The sequence below is a fragment of the Lissotriton helveticus genome, chromosome 5_1 (assembly GCF_964261635.1).
Source record: "Lissotriton helveticus chromosome 5_1, aLisHel1.1, whole genome shotgun sequence".
NCBI lineage: Eukaryota > Metazoa > Chordata > Amphibia > Caudata > Salamandridae > Lissotriton > Lissotriton helveticus.
Genome location: NC_136065.1, coordinates 1953482743 through 1953509365, shown reverse-complemented (window position 1 = coordinate 1953509365; position 26623 = coordinate 1953482743). Strand labels below are relative to the sequence as shown.

Below are 26623 nucleotides of genomic sequence, written 5' to 3'. Positions count from 1 at the left end.
TCTTGGAATGTTATTGGTCCAATTTATAGATATGTAACTAATGATGGGTCCATTAAGAATCCACCTGCTAAGATGTTCTGCGCAATTGCTGTTGCTGCAAAATGCATATTATGAGCCTTCTGTGGATGCTTCGGCTCTTGGATTTTCAGTTCCTGGCTTATCCTCTGCAGATGCACTACTGGCTGTCACATTTTGAGCAGGTGCTGATTGGGTTGGATACCACCATGTTTGCTCTTTAGAACTTGTGTGTGTGGTGCCAACGGAATCATTGTCTGAGGAAGTTTGAAACAATATTGTTTCATCTGACTCATGGAACATTTACACAATAATAAAGTTTCTAGAAGAATTTTTTTTATTCTAATTGATTTTTATGCAGATATGAACTCCATATTTTTATATTGACATGTTGATGCAATTTGACTTTCCTTTTGCTTCATATTAAAGTGCAATGTATTTTAAGATTTTTGGATTCAGGAACAAGTTATATTGGTTAAAATGTAATATTAAGCTTTTTAACCACCTCACAGACAAGGACTGAATGTTGTGAAGTTGCATAGGCCCCGGGCACAAACACTTGTTTATTTTTTGCATGCTCACGTTTAAAACTAATATGCTTTTAACTCTAATTTTTTGTGCACCCGTATGGGATAATGTTATCAGAAAGTGTCTTGCTTACCCTTACACTTCTTCGCAGGCACTTTATCAGGCCTTGGAACATTTTGTACAAGGACTCTGCTCAAAAGGTTGTTGTTTGTTCTCCAACAGCTCTGAATGGGTAGAATCAACAATGACAGCTGGGCCATAGCTCAAGCACAGAAGAAATGGGTCCAGTCCATTAGATATATCGGATCACACATTTGTTTAGACAGAGGAGCATTTCATTAGGTTTTCGTGGTGTCCTGTGCTGGAATTCTAGCTCAGCTGAATCCTTTTACTATCTTGAGAAGGACGGCAGCCTGTCCCACACCAAGACTTGCTACCAGATGACACACCTGCAGGTAAATGGGGAGTTAGACCACTTAAGTTTTTCTGTCAGACCTACACACCATGCTTTATAGGATAGACAGTGCAGGGTCAGAGTGCAATAATATCTATAGATATAATCCAATGCAAACATACAATGATTGAATTGTTCATTTCTTCACCATCCTTGTAATACTGGTAACATTGTTTTCCTCCATTCTATTAATTATCGCAGCGCATGTATTTTACTCGCGTACAATTGTTTCACTAAATATTTGAAGTGCTAAATTGTGTACTTCTTGTGCATCACTTTGGGCATGCCTGATTTACTAACGAAAGGGTAGGATCTGTTTCCACAATTTCCTCTAGGAATTCGGGTCGTCATGTTGTAAGGTTGCAGACAACATCCAATACCTTGTACGGTTTAGAGGTCCAGATGGCGCACTGTGCGCTTGCGAAGAATTAGGTCAACATATTCTGATGCTATGCACAAACTAAGTCCCACGTAGTTTTGATGCTCATGTTAACCAAACGTGCAGTCTTACTGTAATAGTAGGAACCATTTGACCCCAGCTTCTGCAAAAGTGACGCCATGTAGACTCCCCAAAAAAGTATAGACCTCCTGAACAGAACCCATTATTCCTGCATTCAGATTCCCCTCTGATTCTGTGGTGGTCATGGCTGCAAAGAAAGTTCACTCTACTAAATCCCTCCTCCACAGTTCTACCAGAAGCGGAGAGTAGGGAACTTTACTCTGTGGGGTGTAAAGTATGTGGTACTGCAGCTACACACATGAAATCTGAAAGTGCAGCTGCCTTCTTTGGCAGATACGACCAGTTTATGGGACCCCTCCAGCAATTTCTGGATGAACTGGCAAAAAACCACAGAGAGGATTTCATTTAAATTATAAATGAGGGCATGATGGTCTCTAACTTAGTGATCAGCGCTGCTGCTATCCTTCTCTGGTATGACTGGGGAGATGGCACTCACCACTTTTGCCGTTCTCTGGCCCTGGAAACACCAGCACTTTACCCCAACCCCTGCCTGGAGGAGGGGAGGGAATGAGGACGCCTGAAATGGCCAACGCCGGTCCCGCAGCGCGGGACTAGCGTGGGCGTGCCCGGGCAAAGACCGGGCCCGTCTTAGTCTGTCATAGATTGGAAAAGGCGGGGCTAGGCCACGGCCCTTTAATTTTCTTCCTAAGAGCCTCAATTCCTTTTTGGTGATAGCTCTCTCTAATCAGGGCAGGAGTAGGAGCCCTTTCATTGTGAGTACAGCGCACTTTACCAGAGCAAGGGTTTCGGATCACAGCAGCCTTTGCGCCAGCATATTCTGTGATCGTCAGCTGGTGCTTTTAAGCGGGCCTGTCTGCGCCCGTCCGTGCTTGGTCGAAGCTGGGCTGGGCTGGGCCAGGCCTTTTGGTTCTAGTAATTGACAGAGGAGCGCCCGGAAAAAGATCCCTGCCACTCTTAGAGCAAGGAGGAAGACTACACACAAAGGTAAGAGGATGGGAAAACTTAAAACACCCATGTCTACTGCTATTGCAAGACCATTAACTTAATCAATTACTAACTTTCTAACAACAGTAATGGGGGCAATAACAAGTGAAATAGAGTCGGTGGAGGAGAGACTGGGTGAAACACAAAGAGCCCTCCAAAATAGTAATTTGTCTGTGATTGTCCACGAATACGAAGACAAACCAGAGGACATTGCTCCGGCTAGTTTGGGTGTATGCAGAGATGAAGTTAGTTTGGTCATCATTCAGGAAGGGGGAATCATTGACACTCTTGCCCCTCCACCGTGTAAAAAATCCAAGGCCTACGTAAAAAAGCAAAAAAGAGGCTTTACCTATGGCGATACGCAAGAATACCATGCCCTCCCCCCCACGAAACTAGTTAAAACGGCCCACATACCGGATATTGCAGCGGACACGATAAACACTGAGCCTCTGGGAGAAAGTGTATTAACTACACACCTAATAAATTCAGTGAAAGCTATTGTTACGAAGTCACTCGCAGTGTTCCGGTTATTTCCTTCTTGATGCTGCAGTTCCAAATTCCTCCTTGAACCAACCAAACCAACAAGGATTTGTAACACTTGTCAAACTGATTCGTCCCTAGGGGAAAGGGGAATTGGAATGAGAAACAAAGACAAAATAACACAGGATCTGACTTCTATCAGTTGGTCGTCGTGTTACTGTTGTTTCTCAGAATGGAGTGACTCTGGGCTTTCCTTCTTGTTCTTAGGAGATTCAATCTGCATTTAAAATTTTACATAATATTTGTATTGTTAAATCAAACTTATTCCTTCAAATTCTTCCGAATTAATATTCATTCAATAATACCTACCCTAATTCAAAAACGCCCATACATACACTCCTGTAATGTCAATGTATCTCGATATTTTTCTTAATTTGGTGAAATCACCTTGAATACAAGAATTGTATTAACTTATAGCATCTCAACAAGTTGCCAACATCTAAAATACTTTTCTGAACTTATTAGTTGAGAACTTGTTAGTTGAGTTAGTGTTGTATCAAAACCTTAGGATTATTAGTCCATACCTTTAATGTTGAAATACTTGTTCCAAAAAGGGGTTCTAAAGAAAACAACATGTACAAGAGAAAAAGACAACAAACTAACAAGTATACTTGTACATAATCCAGCAACTCACTATGACATATTCCTGCCCAATGTAAGACTTGTTATTAAATACCATTCAGCAAAACTGTAATCATTTAAGCAATTGTCTTGTGCACAATGACAAATAAAGTTATGCGTGTTGCTAATACTCTCTTAGCAATGCCAGGTTCTATTAAGCTACTTCCTTTGTTTCAGGTAGTGTTTATCCCAAAAGCCCAAAAGAAATAGTTATTCTTGTTTTGATATGATATCGTCTTCTTCCAGAGCTTTTTTAAGTTAAGTCTTTTCTGAGCGTGATAATCTAGTGAAGCCTTCTCTGGGCGCAATTATTTAATCCCTTAAAAGTTATTATTCTTACCGAAAGCTGTTATTCACAAATGCTGACCAAAATAATGAGGTTCTTCGTTGTACATGTTTCCTAGGCAACGACCGGAACCTCCAACGCTGAACCGGAACAGAAAGCCTCCTGAAAATCAGTGACAGAAGATCGAGGAAATTCTGGAGCCGAAGGAAGACTCGGGAGCTGAAAAGATCAGGTAGGTGGGAGCGGGATTTCGTATGCGGGTACGGGGGCTGGAAATATGAAGAATTGTTGCTGGGCGGAAGGCGGGTTGAGCGGGAGCGGGTTGTATAGAAGTCCGGAGCACTGACGGTGACGCTATGAAGCGAAGCACCATCACACGCTCAGATGGGGCTTTAAATAGATGCAGGAAGGCGTGACATTCGGGCGCTGCACGTGGAGTTTACCTGGCAGTTAGTTAGGTGTTGCCACTGTTAAAACCACGTGAGACGGTCTCAAGATTCAGGAAGGAAAACATTGCTACATACAAATGCACCATGTCAGTCAAAACGTGTAGCAGTATCTTTACTCAACATTAATGGATAAATATTATGGCATCTCTTCTTTTGTAGATCTTTGTCCCATAATAAAAATTAAAGTAGAGCACATGAATCGGCTTTTCCTCTCACAGTTCCTCACCCCAAAGGTCGTCTCACAGGGCGTGGTTTCTCAGGATGCATAGCATGAAAGGATTTGACTAATCTTGGAGCATGTACATTGCTTTCAGGTTCCCAAGATCTTTCTGAAGCGTCATACCCCTTCCAATCAATTGTATAGTACAAACGTCCTCGAATGCGTTTAGCATCCAAAATCTGTTTAACCTCATATTCTAGAAGATCTCCTACTACAATTGATGGAGGTGGGTTATCTGATCTTGAAAAAGGATTATAAGGTTTGAGAAGGGACACATGAGAAACTGGATGGATAGCATAGTCTTTTGGGAGTTCTAACTTCATTGAAACTGGATTAAACATTTTTTTGTATAGGGAATGGTCCAATGTACCTTGGTTTTAATTTTTTAGGACCCTCGATCTGGATGTTTCTGGTTGATTACCAAACTTGGTCTCCTACTTGATATGGTGGTGTTGGTAGTTTGTGTTTGTCAGCTGAGGACTTTATTTTTAGGTCTCGGCTAGCGTAGGCTGCGCACATGCGCAATCTCGCTGGCGAGATTTTATGTTCTTAGTAGTGAGGCTTAAACCCGCCCCTCTTCTCCATTGGCTGGCTTCCTAAACTGCAGCCAGCCATTGGAGAAGAGGTTTGTCTTTCAATTTAAGCCCCATCTTTTTCGGATTGGGGGGGGGGGGTGTTTTTTCGGTTCTTTCTCTAAGTGACGTCTTCAGTCCAAAACACGCCCCCCAGTCTGAAAAGGACGGGGTTTAGTTCCTTGTGTCCTCGCCGCAGTTTTTCTTGCCTCTGTTCCCTGGTTGTGCTCGCTTTTCTTGTTTGCTGGCCGAGCAGCTCTTCTGTGCATGGCGGACCACTGCCCGTCTCGTTTGTTGGGTCGCGCCCATGTGTCCACGCTGGTCACGAGGTCAGTCATGCACGTCCCCTGGTCTGGCGCCTCGTGTGTGCCCATTCGCTTGGGTGAGTGCGCCTGTCCCCCATGCCCCCAGATTCCATTTTGGGAGCACTCCGCCGGCTGGGCAAAGGCCTGCACCTCCCTGACTGGCTGCAGAGTTCAATCAGGGATGGCGAGGTTGCCTCGGACGAGGGAACAGTTGAGTGATGGGGGTAGTTTGCGGCCCCCGGCTGAATGAAGCCGCCTTTCGGTCCCGGTGACAGTCTGTGTGCGGGACGACAGGCCGAACACTGGAGAGACTTTGTGTACGGGAAAGTGGGGATTCGGGAGCCCTCCATAGTTGGCGGCGCCGGGTGGGCTCCTGCCTCGGACGTTAAGGTGCGCCTGCGCTGATCTCTGGTGCATCCCTTGGCTGGCCTGTGGTTCGAGACTCCCCTCTCCCCCTTCCACCAATTCACTCCTGCGCACGCTCCTAGTTTCTCAGGCGAGCCGCGATCTCCATGCCCACGCCCCTGGGTAGTGACAAATTTGCACTGGGCCTCATGACCCAGTGCCCGTCTTTGCGGATGATCGTCCCCTGTAACACGCAGCGCTAGGCCTCTTGACGGTCTATTGTTACATTTTGTGCCCGGGCATACACTTCTCTGTCTTGCTGTTGTCCGTTTTCCCCTGCATCGTTCTGACCCGGCCGTAGGGGGGGCGGTGAGTCGGCTGCGCGTTGCATATTAAATAATTTAGGGAGACTCTAACATAGTGGCTAATTTTTGGGGTTGTTCCCACCCGCTATGTGGCGACAGTAGTAGCACATCTGGCTGCACACGCTGTCTAAGTGCTATTACCAGAATTCAGCACGTAGGAGGTGAAGTTGTTCCCCATATTCACACTCCATTTTCTGGGCGCTTTTGTTTCACAGTGGTGCCCGGGTATATGTGCTGAGCTGCTACAGTAACTTCTCGGGGAAAGGAAGTGGTCCGTTTGCTATAGTGCCGTCTAGGGTGCTGGAAACCAGAGTTCGTGCCTCGGGGTCGCGTCCACATCGGGTGATTTTGGGTAAATCACTTAGTCTCCCTGTGCCTGAACGTGTGAGTGACCAGTGCTCCTTTTAAGCTACCTTCGGGTCAAGTTCACGCTATATAAGTCTGCAATTTGCTTTCTTTGCAGGAGCTGGGCATAGTGGTCACCCGGCAGCATCTAGGGGCATTGACTAGGGGATGAGCGCCACGATGTCGATGCTTGTGCTCATGGATTTAGTTTTCCACCTTTTCGCGTACAGCCAATCCCATGCGTAGTGCATATGCTAGGAGTGAGTCGCATTGTGTGAGGGTCGACCAGTATTGGAGGACCTTTTGTTCCTCCGCCTTCCAACTTTTTCCCGATGCACCCAGTGGCTGTGGTGTCTGCACGTGGTTCTTCCGTTCCAGGCAGCATTTGCGCTACGGGTCAGCAGCAGTTGCCCAGCGCTGGATGCAGCACGCAGAACGGGAGTGCTGGTAGCCAGAGGTGAGACAGTCTTTGACCTAGGAGTATAGTCCAGTTGGGTGGGGGCAGTTGGTCACAGCTTTAAACTTGGAATGGTTCGGGAGGTGCATTGCAGCTAAGAAGGCCACAAGGTGGTGTGATTACTGTAGTGTTATGAGACCACAATTAAGGGAGCGGTCTTCTCCCGGGTTGCGCTGCGTCGTGACAGCAGTGGTCTCGTCGTGCTGTTGGCTCATCCAGGGCACTGCATGTTGTTTGGAAGGCGCCAAACACCTTGTTTCTGGCCCCGCTTACATGGGCGCTGCATTGTGGGGCTTGGGCGGGACCAGAGCGTAGTTTTTTTTCGCACCCTCTTCGCTGCTGCGTGAGCACGTGCTCTGGGGCAGTTCGCCAGTTGCATGTTGGGCATTTCCCGGTCGGTCACGCTGGTCGGTCCCTTGGCGCGTGGGAGTTTCCGGTAAGGTGTATGCAGCCCGGAACGCTTTGTTGTCTTATCAGGTTTACACTGGAGTTGTGGGTGCAGTTGTGATGACCAGGGGCGTGCCCCTCCCACACCTTGCTGACATCTTTCACTTTTGCTCCGGGTTTTCTCTGCTCATCCAGCTTGCCACGACGGAGGACTGAACGGTATGCTGGTCTCAGGGTCAGCTTCTGGGGGTACCTGCTCTTATTCCGGCCCTCGTATGTGCTGGCTGGAGTCTGGATTGCGGCCCAGCTCCAGTGCTGCCTATTTGCAGTGCAACTATTTTCATTGCAAAGCCATCCTTCCTGACTTGCACAGGTATGATGTCTCGGGTTTTAGCATATTCAGGATGCCATTAGGGAACAGCCTAGACCAGTCGGGCAGCACCCTAGTTCAAGCAACTTTTCAGTGCGTGTTTTCGACACGGCCATACCCACATTGACCACATTCCTCTGAGACCCCACAATTTTCAGCCTAATGATGTGGTACACCAGCCAGAGCTGCTGTCTTTGCATTGTGTTTGGCAGCGGCTCGCAGACCTGTAATGGTGGGCAGATACCTTATCCCCCCGGGTCGACGATAATTGACCGTGCCCAGGTAGTGGATGTTATAAGGTTGCTCCTTTCTTTACACCTGCTCTTTGTGTATCTCCTGACTGCGCGTTACCCCTCTAGCTTCCAGGCAGTGCGGTATCGTTCCAGCTGGTCTAGTGCGGAGACTCTGCCCAGGGTCTGTTAAGAGTATTAAAACTAGGTATAGAAGATCAGCACTTCACTTCAATTACTTTAGAGCTAGCGTGTGTGGCTCTGTGTGTGGGGGCTCTGTGTGTGTGTGTGTGTGTGTGTGGGGCTCTGTGTGTGTGTGTGTGTGGGCTCCGTGTGTGTGTGGGCTCTGTGTGTGTGTGTGGGCTCTGTGTGTGTGTGGGGTTCTGTGTGTGTGTGGCTGTGTGTGAGGGTGCAAATGCAATAGATCTTGCATTTGCGAGAGATTAAGCTATTACTCTCTACTACTCTCTAATGCTTACCTATTGCCATTGTAAATGACAATACCATATATCTATCAGTTTTTAAAAAAAAAACAATAAATGAAAGAAATGACATTGGCAATGCCAATAGCTCTAACTTTAACAAAGACGAGATCATTGCATTGTAAATGCTTGTTAGCTTATTCTTTGCCTTCTTAACCTGTTCTTAAAACCTATGCAACTTAGTCAGTCTTTCAGTGACTGCAGGCATATTGTTTTGTTTGTTTTCTGGAAGCAAAACTGGAATTGCTCGTGGATGGAAGCTAGTTAAAAAAAAAAGGTGAACAACCCAATGCAACACTTCGTCCCAGTTTGCTGACTGGGTGGAGGTCAAACATCGCAAACTTTGCTCGAGGTATTGGTTTACTTTTCAGTTTGGCCATCCTTCTGAGGATGAAAAGCAGATGATAACGCTAATTCTATTCCTTACTGTTGACTGAGCTGATTCCAGAATTTTTAGATGAATTGGGGGCCTTTGTCTGAAATAATTTTACTTGGAAGGCCATGGAGGTTTACTATGTTATTTAGGAATATCTCACTAAATTCCGTTGCTGATGGTAATTTAGGTAATGGAATGAAATGTCCCTTTTTGGATAATAAGACTACTACTACCAAAATTGTGGTTAAACCATGAGACTTAAGTAAGTCAGTAATGAAATCTAGACTAATTGTGTGCCAGTGTACGGGAGGAACAGTCATAGGTTGTAACAGACCCATAGGTAATGTATGAAGGGATTTTTGTCGTGCACATACAGGACAGGCTTTAACATATTGTTGTACATCACTTTTTAAGTTGTCCCACCAGAAGTACCTTTGACATAACTCGAGGGTCCTGTTAATCCCTGGATGACTTGATGTGCTCAAATCATGGTTCCAATTTAACACCTGCAGACGCAATTCCTTGCTTGGTACGAATAATTTATCTTTGTGAAAAAATACATTCTCACAGATGATATTATGTTTCTGAGATAGCCACTGCTGTTGATTCATGGTTGCTAGTTCTTCTTTTACTTGATTTAGAAATCTTTCAGAATGGGTTACTGCTAGTATTTTTTCAGCAGGAATTATGCTTGATGTTTTAGTGACTTGATCATTGTGTTTTTCACAAACTAGCCGAGATAAAGTATCAGACAACAGTTGTTTAGGTCCAGGACGATACGTGATGAGAAAATCAAATTCACTTAAGAACTGCAACCGACGCATCCATCTGGGAGTAAGTGCCTTAACTGTTGAAAAGAATTGTAAATTCTTATGATCGGAGAAAAGATGGTTATAGTATGCTTAGCACCTAACAAATGATGCCTCCATTCCTGAAAAACAGCCTTTTTCTCCATTATTAGGGTGTCTTTCATAGATTCACCTGCTTGAATAATCCCCGTCGTCGAAGTGGGAGCCCCACGGTAAATAAAATAGCAATAAAAGAATCCCAATAAAATATGTATATAGAAACATATCACATAAATTGCAACACCAGTAATACTTATAAGTACCAGGTTAGCATAACCACATAGGGATACATGGAGGAAAGAAAACAACCTGTATAACATATCCATGTCATTATTTTAGTCCAAACTACAGCCAATCAGGCGCAAGCACCCCTCCAGAACCTTCTCCTCAGAGGCTCAGGCCCTCAGATTATTTTACCGCATGTCGTGTGAAGCGAGTCTCCCTGAGCTCTGCTCAGTTTTCTACTTTCTTCTGCTTTTCCAGTGTTTCTACTATGTCTTCAAGTAAGAAGTTTTTGTTTAGACCTTGTTCTTCTTGTGGGAAGTTTCGGCTCTACTCTGAGGACACCCACAAGAAGTGTATATACTGCCTCTATCCTGACCATGAGGTAGGCAAATGTAACATTTGCAGGACTTTTTCCACAAAAACCCTTAAGGATAGGGAGGGTTGTCTCCTTCTTTGGTTACAAAGATTGAAAGACAAGGATTCAGCTCTTTCTGACGCAGAAAGCCTGGTGTCAGGTACTTCTAAAGCCGCTTCTAAGCATAGCAGTGTGCAGGATTTGCCATCTCCCTTCTTGAAGAAGAAGAAACTTTCACTCATGAAGACTCCTGCGTTGTCTCTACCTCCTCCTGCTGCGCCTACGCCCCCGAGATCTGACTCTCAGGCGTCTACGGCTTCTTCTAAGCATGTTTCTATCATAAAAATAGCAAAATCATCGACGGGAGCGTCGATGATCGTCCCGACGATGAGATCTGCCGTCTCCGGCTCGTTGACGACGACAGTGATGACGCCTTTTGCTTCAGGCTCGTCGAGAGTGGCTGCGTCGACGTCGTCTGTGTCGACGAAGGTATGCCTCAGTTTTAAAACTGTCTCGTCGACTATTCCTATCGCCTGGACGTCGAAGAAGAGTCTCTCGTCGTCATCAGGATCTTCGTCTACGATGGTTGTGAAGAGTGCCTCCTCGTCGTCGGTTGCTCCGTCGACGAGTGCTCCGTCTACGGTTGCTTCATCAACGACGGCCTCGTCGACGGTGGCTCCGTCGACGTCTGTACTGTCGTCGTCAACGACTTAGTCGACGGTGGTATCATCATCCTTCGCATCTTTGCCTCTGGTGCTACTTTCTTTATGTGGATCTGGTTCTTCCACTGTTGACCCTCTGCACCAACGTCGCCAGGTACCTTTGGACCAGCTCAATATTCCAAGTGACACGCAGCCTCCATCACCCCTATTTCGCACAGGTTCTGAACAGGACTCTAGTTCTGAGGAAGACGAGGATGATCAATTCCGGGCAGCACAAAGCCCTTCTGAACTGGTCATCAAATGTCAAGAATATGGAGATGATCATGATGATTCGTATTTACAAGAGGTGGAACCTTCTACTCCGGTTCCTACAGCGACACTACCACTTTTCCTCATTTCCACTCTCCAATATATATTGGAAGATTACAACAGGCGTTTTCCGCCATCTCGCCATGGCTCTCCTTTGTCTACAGCTCCTGCTGCTGCTCCGCTGCCACAGCCAGCAGCGCCATTTGTACCGGTTACGACCTCAGGTCCACGGTACGGTGTATAAAGATGATGATGCTGCTCGCCCAGAGCGAGAGGACGGCGAGGTTCAGGATGACGATGATGATGATGGCAATACGGCAGATTGGGACAATTACCAGATCCAAACACCGTCCCCACCTCCTGCGACTCTAGGCGATTCCCCTCCTGTTGACATCGCAAGCTTTCACCAGCTTATGGATAGAGCGGCGCTCCGCTTTGAACTTCCTATGGTCCAAAAGGACGAAGACTGTTTTCTTTACGACTTTAAAAGTCAACCTTTCAAATAAGTCCGGACAGTCCCCATCATCAACTTTATTTGGAATGAGGTTGTCAAGTTGATGCAAATGCCGAATTCCATTCCGGCACAGCTACCTCGTTTGGAGAAGAAGTATAAGGCGCCTCGTGGTTCTCCAGCTTGCCTGGTTGCACAGCCTAAACCAGATTCCGTGGTCACACAGGCCGCCCAGCGCCGTTCCAGAAACCCCTCTTCTCCAATTACTTCTCCTCCTGATCGCGAAGGTCATCGCCTTGATGCCATTGGGCGAAATTTTTCTACTATGGCTTCCACTACTGTGAGGGCTGCAAATTTGCTGGCCATACTAGAACGCTACGACCGCCAGTTGTGGTATGACATGCCTGCCTTTGTTGCCCTCATTCCTGAGTCCTCCAGAGCAGAGGCTCTAAAGATTCTTCAGGAGGAGGAGAGCGTGTCAGAAGAGATCATAGACTGCTGTGTGGATATCGCCTGCACTGGCTTCCGTCACCTCGCGGGGGCAGCTGTTCTGCGATGTCAGGGTTGGCTGCGTTCTACCTCTTTTTGCCAGGAGGTTCAGGCGAAAATCCTGGACATGCCTTATGATGGCGAATCACTCTTTGGTCAGCACGTCGATGAAGCACTACAGACGATAAAGAAGGATACCGAAACGGCTCGTTCCTTTGGCACTTTGCAGTTCCGCAAACAGCCTTTTCGTGGTGCACGCGGACGCGGCACTACCTCTTCTTTTCGCGGTGGATCCAATCAGTACCGCTCCTATGGTCAAGGAAATCAACGTTATTCCTCCCAGTCGCAACAGTCCTCTTGCCAGCAGCCTCCAAATCGTACCGAGGAAAGTCTTCCTATAGAGGCTCCGCTTCCAAGAGGCAATGACTTGCCTTCCCCGCTCAGAGTTGGAGGTCGAATCTCCCTGTTCCTTTCTCTATGGTCCTCTATCACCTCGCACCGTTGGGTGCTGGACATTGTATCAAAGGGCCATGCCTTGGAGTTTGTCAAGATTCCTCCTCACACTCCTCCGACTGGTCCGCCTCCAGCGCACCTCAAAGAACTTTTCCAGCAGATTCGCATCATGATTCAAAAAGGTGCCATCAAAGTGGTTCCCAAGTCTCAGAAAGGGATGGGATTCTGTTCCCGGTTTTTCCTCATCCTCAAAAAGACAGGCGACTGACGTCCAATCCTCGATTTACTGGCACTGAACAAATATCTAAAGTGCCAATCCTTCCGCATGCTCACGCTCGTGGAGATTCTACGTCTTCTCTCCAAGGACGACTTCATGACTACCATCGACCTCCAGGACGCTTATTTCCACGTGCCTATTCTTCCACGGCACCGGAAGTACTTGCGCTTCTGGGTAGGGCGGAGAGACTTTCAGTTCAAAGTGCTGCCTTTTTGCCTGCGCTCCGCCCCTCGTGTCTTCACAAAGGTCTTGGCTCCAGTGGTGGCTTACCTGTGTCTACAGGGCGTTCAAATTTTTCCATACCTACACGATTGTCTAATCAAGTCGCAATCTCGCAGTCAGTTGTCCCGGGACACTCGATTCTGTCAGGCCTTATTTCGCTCCCTCGGCCTTTCCATCAACACCGAGAAGTCTCAGGTCGACCCAGCTCCTTGCAGAACTTTTCTAGGCGCCACTCTGGATACGTCACTAGCCAAGGCATTCGTATCTTACGAGCGTCAACTGCGGATTCTACACTTAGTGGCTCTTATCTGTTCAAAAGAGTCCGTTTCAGTTAGTCTATTGAAGACATTTATGGGGATGGCATCCTCCTGCATCTCTCTGATCCCAAATTGCAGGCTCAAGGGTCGCCCCATTCAGGAAGAATTGGACAGACCGTGGCGTCAGGTCACCGGCTCTTTCAAACAAGCATTTACAATGCAATGGTCTCGGCATCATTAAAGGTAGAGCTATTGGCATTGCTCATGACATTTCTTTTTTTATTTAAATCATAAATAAATGTCATTGTCATTTACATTGCCAATACACAGCACTCTGCACTCAACAGCACACAGCACTCTGCACTCAACAGCACACACCACTCTGCACCTGCACTCACTGCTCTGCACACTCACTCTGCACTCACTACTCTGCACTCACTACTCGGCATTCTGCACTCACACTCTGCACTCAATACTCTGCACTCTGACCTCTCTTACTCTGTGAGAAGCGGTCGCTCCCCAGGCTCCCTGCCTGGATATCGTAGCGCTTGGCTCACACTGCTTGCCTGTAAAGAATATTGGTGCCTGGGTATCGTAGCGCTTGTTCGCATTCTTGTAAAGATCTTGTGCCTGCTATTGCTCACTGCTGCAAAAGAATTATTGTTTCCTTTGCTCGCATTTAATTTGTGCAAGTTATTTCACTGCTCGCATTTTAATCTATGCAATCTGTCTGTCGGAGAGCTCGCATTGCTTGACTTTTAAATTAAGAATTATTGCCTGATTGTGCCGGTGCCACTGCCCATAGCGTCATTCTTCTCTGTGCCCCAATCTCGTCCTGTTTCAGTTTTGCTTTCGCTGCCATTTTGTTTGTTGTGCCTCGTAGCCAGCCTCTCCACCCCGCTCCCGCCTCCCAGCTGCTCCTCCCTCGCTCCCGCGCAGCGTTCACGCGCAGCGAACGCGCCCCATGCACGCCGAAGGTGCGGCAGAGGTAAGCCCGTCTACGCCCGTCCGCGCCTGGACCGCGCCCAGCGCCAGACCCCCTGGCCCCCGCAAAATCCACTCCGCCCGCATAACGTACGACACCACAACCCTTACAGCCCTTAACCCCGGCCGACTACCAAACTGCTACCAAGCCGCCCCAGGACACACCCATGGACCCTTCACCTGCCACTCCTGCAAGTTCGACTGCATCAGGACCCACACCAAATCCACTTACTCCAAACAGAACTCCGACACTAACCACCTGAATTGCATCCTACTCAACACCCGCTCGGTCCACAGACACGCCATTGAACTTTGGAACCTACTCGACACCACATCGCCGGACGTCGCCTTTCTTACAGAAACCTGGATGAACACCTCATCAGCGCCCGACATCGCCATAGCCATCCCGGACGGCTACTAAGATCATCCGAAAGGACCGCATCAAACAAACAGGAGGAGGAATCGCCATCGTTCATAAGAACACCATCCGCATCACGACCAGTTCCGATGACAACCTCACAACACGCCAACACAACCTCAACATCATCTCCTACGCCGACGACACCCAGCTGATCCTCTCCCTCACCAGCGACCCCGACACCGCCAGAACCAGCCTACACGAAGGGATGAAAGACGTCGCCGATTGGATTAATAACAGCCGCCTGAAACTGAACTCAGACAAGACGGAAGTCCTCATCCTGGGACCATCACCCTCTGCCTGGGACGACTCCTGGTGGCCCCCAGCCCTGGGCACCGCTCTCAAGCCAACGGACCACACACGTAACCTGGGCTTCATCCTGGACTCCTCCCTCTCGATGACCAGACAAGTCAACGCCGTCTCCTCATCATGCTTTCACACCCTACGCATGCTTCGCAAGATCTTCCGATGGATCCCGACCGAAACCAGGAAGACGGTCACCCAGGCCCTCGTCACCAGCCGACTGGACTACGGAAACACCCTCTACGCCGGAACCACAGCCAAACTACAGAAAAGACTCCAGCGCATCCAGAACGCCTCCGCCCGACTCATCCTGGACATCCCCCGACGCAGCCACATCTCCGGCCACCTGAAGGACTTGCACTGGCTCCCCGTCAATAAGAGGATCACGTTCAGGCTCCTCACCCACGCACACAAGTCTCTCCACGACCTGGGCCCGAAGTACCTCAACGACCGCCTGACCTTCTACACGCCCACCCGCCAGCTAAGGTCTACTAGCCTCGCCCTCGCCGCCATACCACGCATCCGAAAAGCAACCGCCGGAGGCAGATCCTTCTCCTACCTGGCGGCCAAGACATGGAACTCCCTCCCCATCCACCTTCGGCTGACCCAGGACCATCTCGCCTTCAGGAGACAACTCAAGACCTGGCTGTTCGAGCAGTAGCAGACCCCCTCCCCCAAGCGCCTTGAGACCCTCCCGGGTGAGTAGCGCGCTATACAAGTGGCTTGATTGATTGATTGATTGACTTCCAAATTCACACCGACCCTAAGACCACACTCAGAGGCACCCTCATCTATAGACCACCCGGACCCCGCACACAATTCAGCGAAGATATCACAGACTTCATCAGCCCTCACGCCCTCCCCTCCGAGAACTACATTCTACTGGGAGACCTCAACTTCCACCTGGAAAAGAACAACGACAACAACACCCCCACTGTTTTGGACAACCTCGCCAATCTCGGGCTCAAACAACTTGTTGATACCCCCACCCACTGTGCCGGACACACGCTCGACCCAATCTTCACCTCCAGCAAGCACATCTCCTTTAATCACACCACAGCTCTCCACTGGACGGACCACAGCTGCGTACACTTCAACTACAAAAAGACCACGACCCACAACCACCCACAACCAATTCCCCGAAGAAACTGGAATAAAATTACCACCAACCAGCTCATCACATCGCTTCACCAAAACCCTCCTGCAAAATCATCGGACCCAAACCAAGCAGCCACCAACCTCACACAACGGATCACCCATAGCGCTGAAGAATTAACACCCTTGAAAAACCGTCAAATCAAGCAAGGCAGCAAAAAAGCCCCCTGGTTCAATGATGACCTTAAGAAATCCAAGAAGATCTGTCGCACCCTCGAGAAAGCCTGGCGAAAAAATCCAACCACTGACAACCTGGCCACCTTCAAGAACGCCACCCGCAAACACCACCAACTGATCCGATCCACCAAGAAATCAGCATTCAAGGATCGACTCGACAACAACGCCCACAACAGCAAAGAACTATTCAACATCGTCAAAGAGTTCACCAACCCCACCGCCGGCACCAACGACATCAGTCCCTCCCAAGACCTCTGCGACTCTCTAGCCTCGTTCTTCCATAACAAAATCGCTGACATTCATAACAGCTTTGGAGACCAGCCCACCCCATCTACCACCGAACTAAAACCTCCCTCCATCAACCTCTGCGCCTGGAACCCAATCACCACTGAAGACACCATCCGCCTAATGAACACCATCCACTCAGGATCACCAACCGACCCATGTCCCCACCACATTTGCAACAAAGCAGATTCCATTATCGCACCCCATCTCCGAGACGTCATCAACTGCTCCCTCAACTCCGCCACCTTCCCGGAAAGCTGGAAACACGCCGAACTCAGCGCCCCCCTGAAGAAACCTACAGCAAATCCTACTGAACTTAAGAACTACCGCCCCATCTCGCTCCTCCCATTCCCTGCCAAAGTCATTGAGAAAGCCGTCAACAGTCAACTCGCCGCCTTCCTCGAATCCAACAAATCCCTCGACCCTTCACAGTCCGGCTTCCGAACCAAACACAGCACCAAGACCGCCCTCATTGCAGCAACAGACGACATTCGAACTCTACTAGACAACGAAGAAACTGCTGCCCTCATCCTACTTGACCTCTCCGCAGCCTTCGACACAGTCTGTCATAGCACCCTTATACAACGCCTCAGCAACGTCGGAATACAAGGAAAAGCCTTGGACTGGATAATTTCGTTCCTCGCCGGAAGAACCCAGAGAGTCCGCCTCCCCCCTTTTAGATCAGAGGCCACCGAGGTCATCTGCGGCGTGCCCCAGGGATCTTCACTCAGTCCCACCCTATTCGACGTATACATTGCGCGCCAACACAACCTCAACATTATCTCCTACGCAGACGACACTCAGCTGATCCTATCCCTCACCAAAGACCCAAACACCGCCAAAACCAACCTACACAAAGGAATGAAAGAAGTAGCCGAGTGGATGAAGAACAGCCGTTTAAAACTAAACTCGGACAAAACGGAGGTCCTCATCTTAGGATCGTCCCCCTCCGCCTGGGACGACTCATGGTGGCCACCGGCCCTGGGAACCGCACCCATACCAACGAACCACGCACGTAACCTGGGCTTCATCCTGGACTCCTCCCTATCAATGACCAGACAAGTCAACGCCGTCTCATCATCATGCTTCAACATCCTACGTATGCTCAAAAAAATCTTCCACTGGATCCCCACCGAAACAAGAAAGACGGTCACCCATGCACTGGTCACAAGCCGACTGGACTACGGAAACACCCTTTACGCCGGCACCACAGCCAAACTACAGAAAACACTCCAACGCATCCAAAACGCCTCAGCCAGACTCATCCTAGACATCCCCCGTCAAGCTCACATTTCCGGTCACCTGAAAGACCTCCACTGATTTCCCGTCAACAAGAGAATAACGTTTCGCCCCCTCACCCACGCACACAAAGCCCTCTACGACCTAGGACCCGAATACCTCAACTCGCGCCTGTCCTTCTACACCCCCACCTGCCAACTTCGATTGTCCAATCAAGCCCTTACCGCAATTCCACGCATCCAAAGATCAACCATGGGAGGAAGATCCTTCTCCTACTTAGCGGCCAAGACCTGGAATTCCCTCCCCACCCACCTCCGCCTCACACAGAACCACCTCTCCTTGAGAAAACAACTAAAAACTTGGATATTTGATAAGTAAAGCTCCCCCCCTCCCTCAAGCGCCTTGAGACCCTCTGGGTGAGTAGTGCGCTATACAAATTTTAACTTGACTTGACTTGACTTGACTCACTCACTACTCTGCACTCACACTCTGCACTCACTACTCTGCACTCACTACTCTGCACTCACTACTCTGCACTCACTAGTCTGCACTCACTACTCTGCGCTCACTACTCTGCACTCACTACTCTGCACTCACTACTCTGCACTCACTACTGTTTCTCAGGCGGTGACCGGCCCTCTTTCACGGCACAGGTGGAGCGTCGAGACAATGCCTTCAGGAAAAATCCGGCCTGCAGTGTTGTTCCCCATTTCATAGTCTAACTGAACTGCAGGAATCTCCTAAGAAAATTCCTGCAGATAGCCGTAATTCTGTGGAAACTCCAAATGGGCTTGTAGTTTACGGCCAAATCTACTTCAGTTGTAGAAACATAATATAGTTGGCCATTAGAGGGCGCTAAATATACAAAAAGATATCTTTCCGTCTCATGAATGTGCTCTTCATACATACAGTAATTCATTCATTTAAGCGTAGATGCTTGCATCCGCAGGGTGGGGGCTGTAAGGGAAAGGGGATGTATGCTTCCTTTCTTTTCTTTCAGAGTATGTTGGTATTCCGTCTGCGGGGAGCCAGTCGGTGTGCTTCTTCTGTACACTGCCTCCAAATACTAAATGAACAGCATTGGTCCCTTTAAAGGCGGGCGAGGATTGCTTTGAGTTTCTAGTTATAACCCAAGAGTAATATATGTGATTATACTCTACGAGGCACGCCGACTCCACAAACATCGTGGAGATACTGCTTGCTTACACTACAGTAGATAAGTTTAATTTGTTTTATGTTCCCCATTTTACCTCTGAGTGGTGACCATCCTCACCAATTATGTCGTGCGCCCGTCCTCTTCTCTGCCTCTCCTCATTTTACCATATTCATTCATTCACCATTCATCCACAACCTTCTTCTCAACCATGTGTCAACAACTGCCATTGTCAGCATTTATCCGTAACAACCTACTATTAACCACTGACAGATATTAAACAAGTCCACCCCGAGTCTGTTTCACCCCTTTTAGCAAAGAATCTACGGGACGGAGGAGAGCTGTGGGTGGAGGGAGGGGGGAGCGGGACGGAGGAGAGCTGCGGGCGGAGGGAGGGGGGTAGCGGGACGGAGGAGAGCTGCGGGCGGAGGGAGGGGAGGAGCGGGACGGAAGAGAGCTGCGGACGGAGGGAGGGGGGGAGCGGGACAGAGGAGAGCTGCGGGCGGAGGGAGGGGGGAGCGGGACGGAGGAGAGCTGCGGGCGGAGGGAGGGGGGAGCGGGACAGGAGAGCTGCGGGCGGAGGAAGGGGGGAGCGGGACGGAGGAGAGCTGCGGGCGAAGGAAGGGGGGGAGCGGGACGAAGGAGAGCTGCGGGCGGAGGGAGGGGGGACGAGCAGAGCAGCTCTGGAAACCACCACCATCTTTCTCCGAGGCAAAGCAGAAATGCCTCGGAGAAAGCATGGTAATTTTCGCATTCGGGGCGTGTGTTTTGTTGTTCTGAGTGACGGGTGACGTCACTGGCGAAAGAACAGCAAAATGTACGCCCCCAAATCCGAAAAAGACGGAGCCTATTCGGAGGGGCAGCTCTCTCCTCCAATGGCTGGCCTCCGTTTAGGAAGCCAGCCAATGGGAGAGAGGCAAAAACAGAGGCGGGACAAATAGTCCACACTAAGAAAAATTAAATCTCGGTACTTCCGGTTCTGCCTTCGGCAGACCGGATATTACCTCGACCTAAAAACGATCTGGTCCTAGTGACCGCCCGGATGAGGTCGGCTCTCCAGTGGTGGGCGCAATCGCCCAACGTTGCTGCTGGGACTTCTTTCCTCACCACCGCTCCAGAACTCATTCTGACGACGGATGCCTCCTTGGAAGGATGGGGCGCACACCTTCAAAGGCTGTCCATAAAGGGCAAGTGGACTCTGTCTCAACGCTCCTGGCACATCAACAGGCTGGAGTTAATGGCCATCTTCCTGGCACTCAAATCGTTCCATCTTCTGAGCCAGGGAGAATTGGTGCTCATCCAAACCGACAATACCACCAGTATGCACTATGTGAACAAGCAGGTCGGCACCATATCTCATCTCCTGTCTCGACTGGCACAGAGTATTTGGGATTGGGCACTTCGGCACCATATTATCCTGACAGCAATTCACCTACCAGGCATCTCCAACATACTGGCGGATTCCAACAGCAGGTCTGCATCCTCGACTCAAGAGTGGGAGCTGCATCAGCAGACTCTGGACTTCATCTTTCGGCGTTGGGGTCATCCGCCAGTGGATCTCTTTGCAAGCCCTGTGAACCAGAAATGCCTGTCCTTTGGAAGCTGGCTTCCCCATCTAAAATCGTCCCCATTCCACCAGTTCCTCGAGTGTTATGGAAGATGCGGAGACAGCCGTGCCACATTCTCCTGATCGCAGTAGATGGCCACGCCAAGCGTGGTTCTCGGAACTGCTGCTTCTCTCTCCGTGCAAACCCATTCTCCTTCATCCTCGAGCGGATCTCCTCACGATGGACGAGGGTCAGATCTATCATCCGGACCCCTCCTCTCTCAAATTATCGGCCTGGAACCTGAGCACCTTGAATTTGCCCATTTGAACATTTCACCAGAATGCAGGGACATTCTTGCCAATGCCAGGGCTCTGTCCACAATAAAAACCTACAAGCTAAAGTGGAAAAGATTCTGTCACTGGTGCGCAGCTGCCAACATCCATCCTGTTCATTCCACTCCGGCTCAGTTACTGCTGTTCTTTCTACAACTGGCACAATCAGGACTTTCCCACTCCACTTTGAAGGTTTTCTTGGCGGCAATCTCTCGCTTCCGGCAAGATGGTTCCTCCTCTCTCTGCTCTTCCAGAGTAATTCGTCAATTTTTCAAGGGACTGTTCAGGAAGTTCCCGCCCATTAGGCGTCCTCCCCCTACCTGGCATCTCAATATTTGTTTTGGCTCAATTGATGAAGGCGCCATTCGAGCCTATCCACAAAGCGGATTTAAAGTTTTGACTTGGAAGGTGGCCTTTCTCCTTGCTTTAACCTCTTCACGTCGCATGAGCGATATTCACGCCTTTACCATTAAACCTCCTTTCCTCCTATTCAAATCGGATTGTGTTGTGCCTAGCACTAACCCGGCTTTCATGCCTAAGGTGCCCACTGACTTTCACCTCAATTAACCTGTTTTCTTAAAGACTTTCTTTCCCAATCCTCAATCTCCAGCCGAGCAACGTTTGCATTCACTGGACGTTAAACGATGCCTGAAATTTTAACATCGACAGGACGACACCCTTTCGCAAATCTGACCAGCTCTTCGTTGCTTACGGACGCATGTGCAAGGGGCGTTCTGTTATCAAGCCAACTATTGCATGTTGGATTTCTTCAGCAATTTCTTCCTGCCATCAGAAAGCTGCCAAGCCTCTTCAATCATCAGTGAGAGCTCATTCCACCAGGGCGATGTCACCCTCTACTGCCGTGTTTGCTAGTGTGCCGATTCACCAAATAAGCCGAGCAGCTACATGGTCCAGCAGGCACACATTCACGAGACATTACTGCCTTGAAACGATCAACGAAGCCTATACGGCAGTGGGCCAAGCGGTGCGTCACAATCTTTTTAACTAAGGTGAGCCTCTGTTTTCTTCCCTCCACCGATATGATTATGTGATGATATTGTTATTATTATTTTTATCATCTCTATCTGGCTATGTTATGCTATCTTTGCATTCTCATACCTATGCATTGCTGATTTTGCTCTTACAGCCAGCTGTTACTGCTCACTTTTCTATTCAAGCATGTGAATCTGTGAAAGACACCCTAATACTGGAGAAGAACAATTTTTACTTACCTGTAAACAGGTGGTTCTCCATTATTGGTGTCTTTCATAGATTCACATGCGATCCACCCGCCTCCCCTCAGAGGCTCGCTTCTCCTCCTAGACTCTTTTTGTCACTCCTGTGCTACGAAAATCTGAGGGCCTGAGCCTCTGAGGAGAAGGTTCTGGAGGGGTGCTTGCGCTTGATTGGCTGTAGTTTGGACTAACATAATGACATGGATATGTTATACAGGTTGTTTTCTTTCCTCCATGTATTCCTATGTGGTTATGCTAACCTGGTACTTATAAGTATTTCTGGTGTTGCAATTTATGTGATATGTTTCTATATACATATTTTATTGGGATTCTTTTATTGCTATTTTATTTACCGTGGGGCTCCCACTTCGACGACGGGGACTATTCAAGCATGTGAATCTATGAAAGACACCAATAGTGGAGAACCACCTGTTTACAGGTAAGTAACAATTGTTCATAGGCAATAATTCACGTTCCGCAATGGTATAATTCTGTTCTGCTGGTAACAACTTACGTGAATAAAAGGCTATTGGATGCAAGTGTCCTGACTCTGAATCTTTTTGCATTAACACACCTCCCAAAGCTGTTTGAGAGGCATCAGCTTCAACAAAGAATGTTCTATCTGGATGGATTAAGATGGGTGCTGGAGTGAATGCTTTTTTTAATGTTTCAAAAGCTTGATCAGCTTCTGAATTCGAATCAAACCTTTTTCCCTTTTTTAGTGTGATTGGCGTTACAATTTCAGAAAATTTTGAGATGAAGCGTCTATAAAAGTTAGCAAATCCCAAAACCTTTTGGGTGTCCTTAACCGATGCTGGAGTGGGCCATTTCAAAATTGCTTCCACCTTTTTTGGATCCATGGTTATCCCCTCATGAGACAGCCAGTAGCCTAAGAACTCAACTTTAGAGGTGTTCAAAACGCACTTCTCCTATTTGACGCATTAAGATATGTCCCTTAGTCTTTGTAAAACGGAACGAACATGTTCCGTATGATCTTCTGGATTTTTTGAGTATATAAGTATATCATCAATGTATATAATGGCACAGATGTCCAAGAGGTCATGCAATACTTCATTGATGAAATATTGGAAGGCAGCTGGAGCGTTGCAAAGACCAAAAGGCATCACAGTATACTCGAATAGGCCGAATAGCTGTTTTCCACTCGTCTCCTTCTTTAATGCGGACAAGGGGATAGACCCATAGCAAATCCAATTTTGTATAAATACTTGAGCCTTTTACCTGATTCACCAATACTGGGATCAAGGGTAATGGGTACCAGTATTTTTGTCTTCAAATTCCCTTTTGTCTGTTTTAAAATGTAAATTCCTGATGTCCCCTCTAGGTCTCTTATTTTTTCGTTCCCCTAGTCTATGGTCCAACTTGACTACCAAATCAAGAAATTCTGTGTAATCTTCAGGTAAATTAACAATATGGGCTAAGGAATCTTTCAGGTCATCTTTAAGACCTCTATAAAACAAGTATACTCTTTTTTTCTTCAGGCCAATGGGTCTCTGCTAACAACCTATGAAAGGTAGTTACATAAGTTATCAAGTCTTTGGTTCCTTGGCGCAAATCCAGGAGTTCATTGTCTGAAGTATGAATGAAAACATGTTTGGCAAATAAACTGGACATGGCTGCCTTGAAATTAGTTAGATTGTGCAATAGTGGGTCGTTAGTATCAACCAGAGGCATAGCCCAATTGGCTACTACACCTTCTAAATAAGAAATAATAAAAGCTACTTTGGATGTGTCAGAAGTGAAGATCTGTGGTTTACACATGAAATGTAAATGACACGGACTCATGAATGTTGTATAGTGACTGCTATCCCCAGTGAATCTTTCTGGATTTGCTAGTGGGACGGGATTCGGGGTTACTACTGTTACTTGTAAAGGTTGTTCTTGACTTTGAGCAGATGCATTTTGAGAAGGGAAAATTGTTGTACCAAATTGAAAGGAAGTAATTATAGGTCTTTCTACCTCAGAGGATGGATCTCTCCAATTGGTAAACCCTGACCTAGTCCTGTCTAGTTCTTGTCTCAGGGCCTGGTTTTCTACACGCAATTCTTGCATTTCCTCATTTGATTTACGAACTAACTGAGTCAACTGAGTGGGGTCCATTATGTCAGGATACAGAATCAAAAAGGAAATAAGGGTGGCGGCTTCGCTTTCTGTTATGAAGTCACTCGCAGTGTTCCGGTTATTTCCTTCTTGATGCTGCAGTTCCAAATACCTCCTTGAACCATCCACACCAACAAGGATTTGTAACACTTGTCAGACTGGTTCTTCCCTAGGGGAAAGGGGAATTGGAATGAGAAACAAAAACAAAATAACAGAGGATCTGACTTCTATCAGTTGGTCATCGTGTTACTGTTGTTTCTCAGAATGGAGTGACTCTGGGCCTTCCTTCTGTTCTTAGGAGATTCAATCTGCATTTAAAATGTTACATAATATTTGTATTGTTAAATCAAACGTATTCCTTCGAATTCTTCCGAATTAATATTCATTCAATAATACCTACCCTAATTCAAAAAAGCCCATGCATACACTCCTGTAATGTCAATGTATCTCGATTTTTTTCTTAATTTGGTGAAATCACCTTGAATACAAGAATTGTATTAACTTATAGCATCTCAACAAGTTGCCAACATCTAAAATACTTTTCTGAACTTAGTAGTTGAGAACTTGTTAGTTGAGTTATTGTTGTATCAAAACCTTAGGATTATTAGTCCATACCTTTAATGTCGAAATACTTGTTCCAAAAAGGGGTTCTAAAGAAAACAAAATGTACAAGAGAAAAAGACAACAAACTAACAAGTATACTTGTACATAATCCAGCAACTCACTATGACATTTTCCTGCCCAATGTTAGACTTGTTATTAAATACCATTCAGCAAAACTGTAATCATTTCAGCAATTGTCTTGTGCACAATGACAAATAAAGTTATGCTTGTTGCTAATACTCTCTTAGCAATGCTAGGTTCTATTAAGCTACTTCCTTTGTTTCCGGTAGTGTTTATCCCAAAATCCAAAAAGAAATAGTTATTCTTGTTTTGATAAGATATCGCCTTCTTCCAGAGCTTTTTTAAGTAAAGTCTTTTCTGAGCGTGATAATCTAGTGAAGTCTTCTCTGGGCGCAATTATTTAGAGCCTGATTCATCAAGCTAAATTGCACTCGCAAAGGGCAAGATTCTCAGAGCCTTTTGCGAGTGCAATTTTTGCATTTGGGATTCATCATCCCAAATGCAAAAATCGCTATTTAAGAATTCGCATATTTGCGAGGAATTGGATTTAAGGAATCTCTAATAGAGATTCCTTAAATGCAATTCATCAACCAAATAGAAATAGCGAAATCGCAATATTTGGTCTCAATTTACCACCAGGTCTGACTTGGTGGTAAATTGCGTAAATAGTGTAAAAAGCACTTTAGTGCATTTTTTTCTTTTGCATGTTACACACACACATGTCCTTTGGACATGTGTGTGCGCAACACCTGTTCAAATGTGCATTTTAGGGGTGCTACAGGGTGTCCTTTGGACACCCCTGGCACCCTTAAAATCGCTATCTGATTTGCGAGTAGCAAATTGCTACTCGCAAATAAGGGATACTCCCCATTCATTCCTATGGGCCTTTTGGCCCATAGGAATGAATGGGGAGTTATTCCTTTTTTTGCGAGTAGCAAATTGCTACTCGCAAATAGAGAACATGTAGGAATCGCTATTTATTTAGCAATTCCTACATGAATACCGTTTTGCGTGTCCTCAATAGCGAGTCGCTATGATTCGCTATTAGGGCCACGCAAAACGGCCCCATGATGAATCAGGCTGTTAGTCCTTTAAAAGTTATTATTCTTACCGAAAGCTGTTATTCACAAATGCTGACCAAAATAATGAGGTTCTTCGTTGTACCTGTTTCTTAGGCAACGACCGGAACCTCCAACGCTGAACTAGAACAGAAAGCCTCCTGAAAATCAGTGACAGAATATAGACGAAATTCTGGAGCCGAAGGAAGACTCGGGAGCTGGAAAGATCAGGTAGGTGGGAGCGGGATTTCGTATGCGGTTCCGGGGGCTGGAAATAAGGAGAATTGTTGCTGGGCGTAAGCCGGGTTGAGCGGGAACGGGTTGTAGAGAAGTCCAGAGCACTGACGGTGACGCTATGAAGCGAAGCACCGTCACGCGCTCAGATGGGGCTTTAAATAGATGCAGGCAGGCGTGACGTTCTGGCGCTGCACGTGGAGTTTACTTGACAGTTAGTTAGGTGTTGCCACTGTTAAAACCACGTGAGACTGTCTCAAGATTCAGGAAGGAAAATAACAAACAACAAACATTGCTACATACAAATGCACCATGTCTGTCAAAACGTGTAGCAGTATCTTTACTCAACATCAATGGATAAATATTATGGCAACTCTTCTTTTGTAGATCTTTGTCCCATA

General features: G+C 47.4%; 1 long non-coding RNA gene across 6 annotated transcripts in view; it reads left to right on the top strand.

Annotated features, from left to right (window-relative positions):
• The window catches only part of LOC144756087 (uncharacterized), a 1092383-nt gene that overhangs the window by 169391 nt on the left and 896369 nt on the right, over positions 1 to 26623 (top strand). For all 6 annotated transcript variants that reach the window (XR_013595068.1, XR_013595069.1, XR_013595070.1 and 3 more), the window contains exons 2-3: positions 4028 to 4141; positions 26106 to 26219. This is a non-coding gene — a long non-coding RNA (uncharacterized LOC144756087). The remainder of the gene's footprint in view (positions 1 to 4027; positions 4142 to 26105; positions 26220 to 26623) is intronic.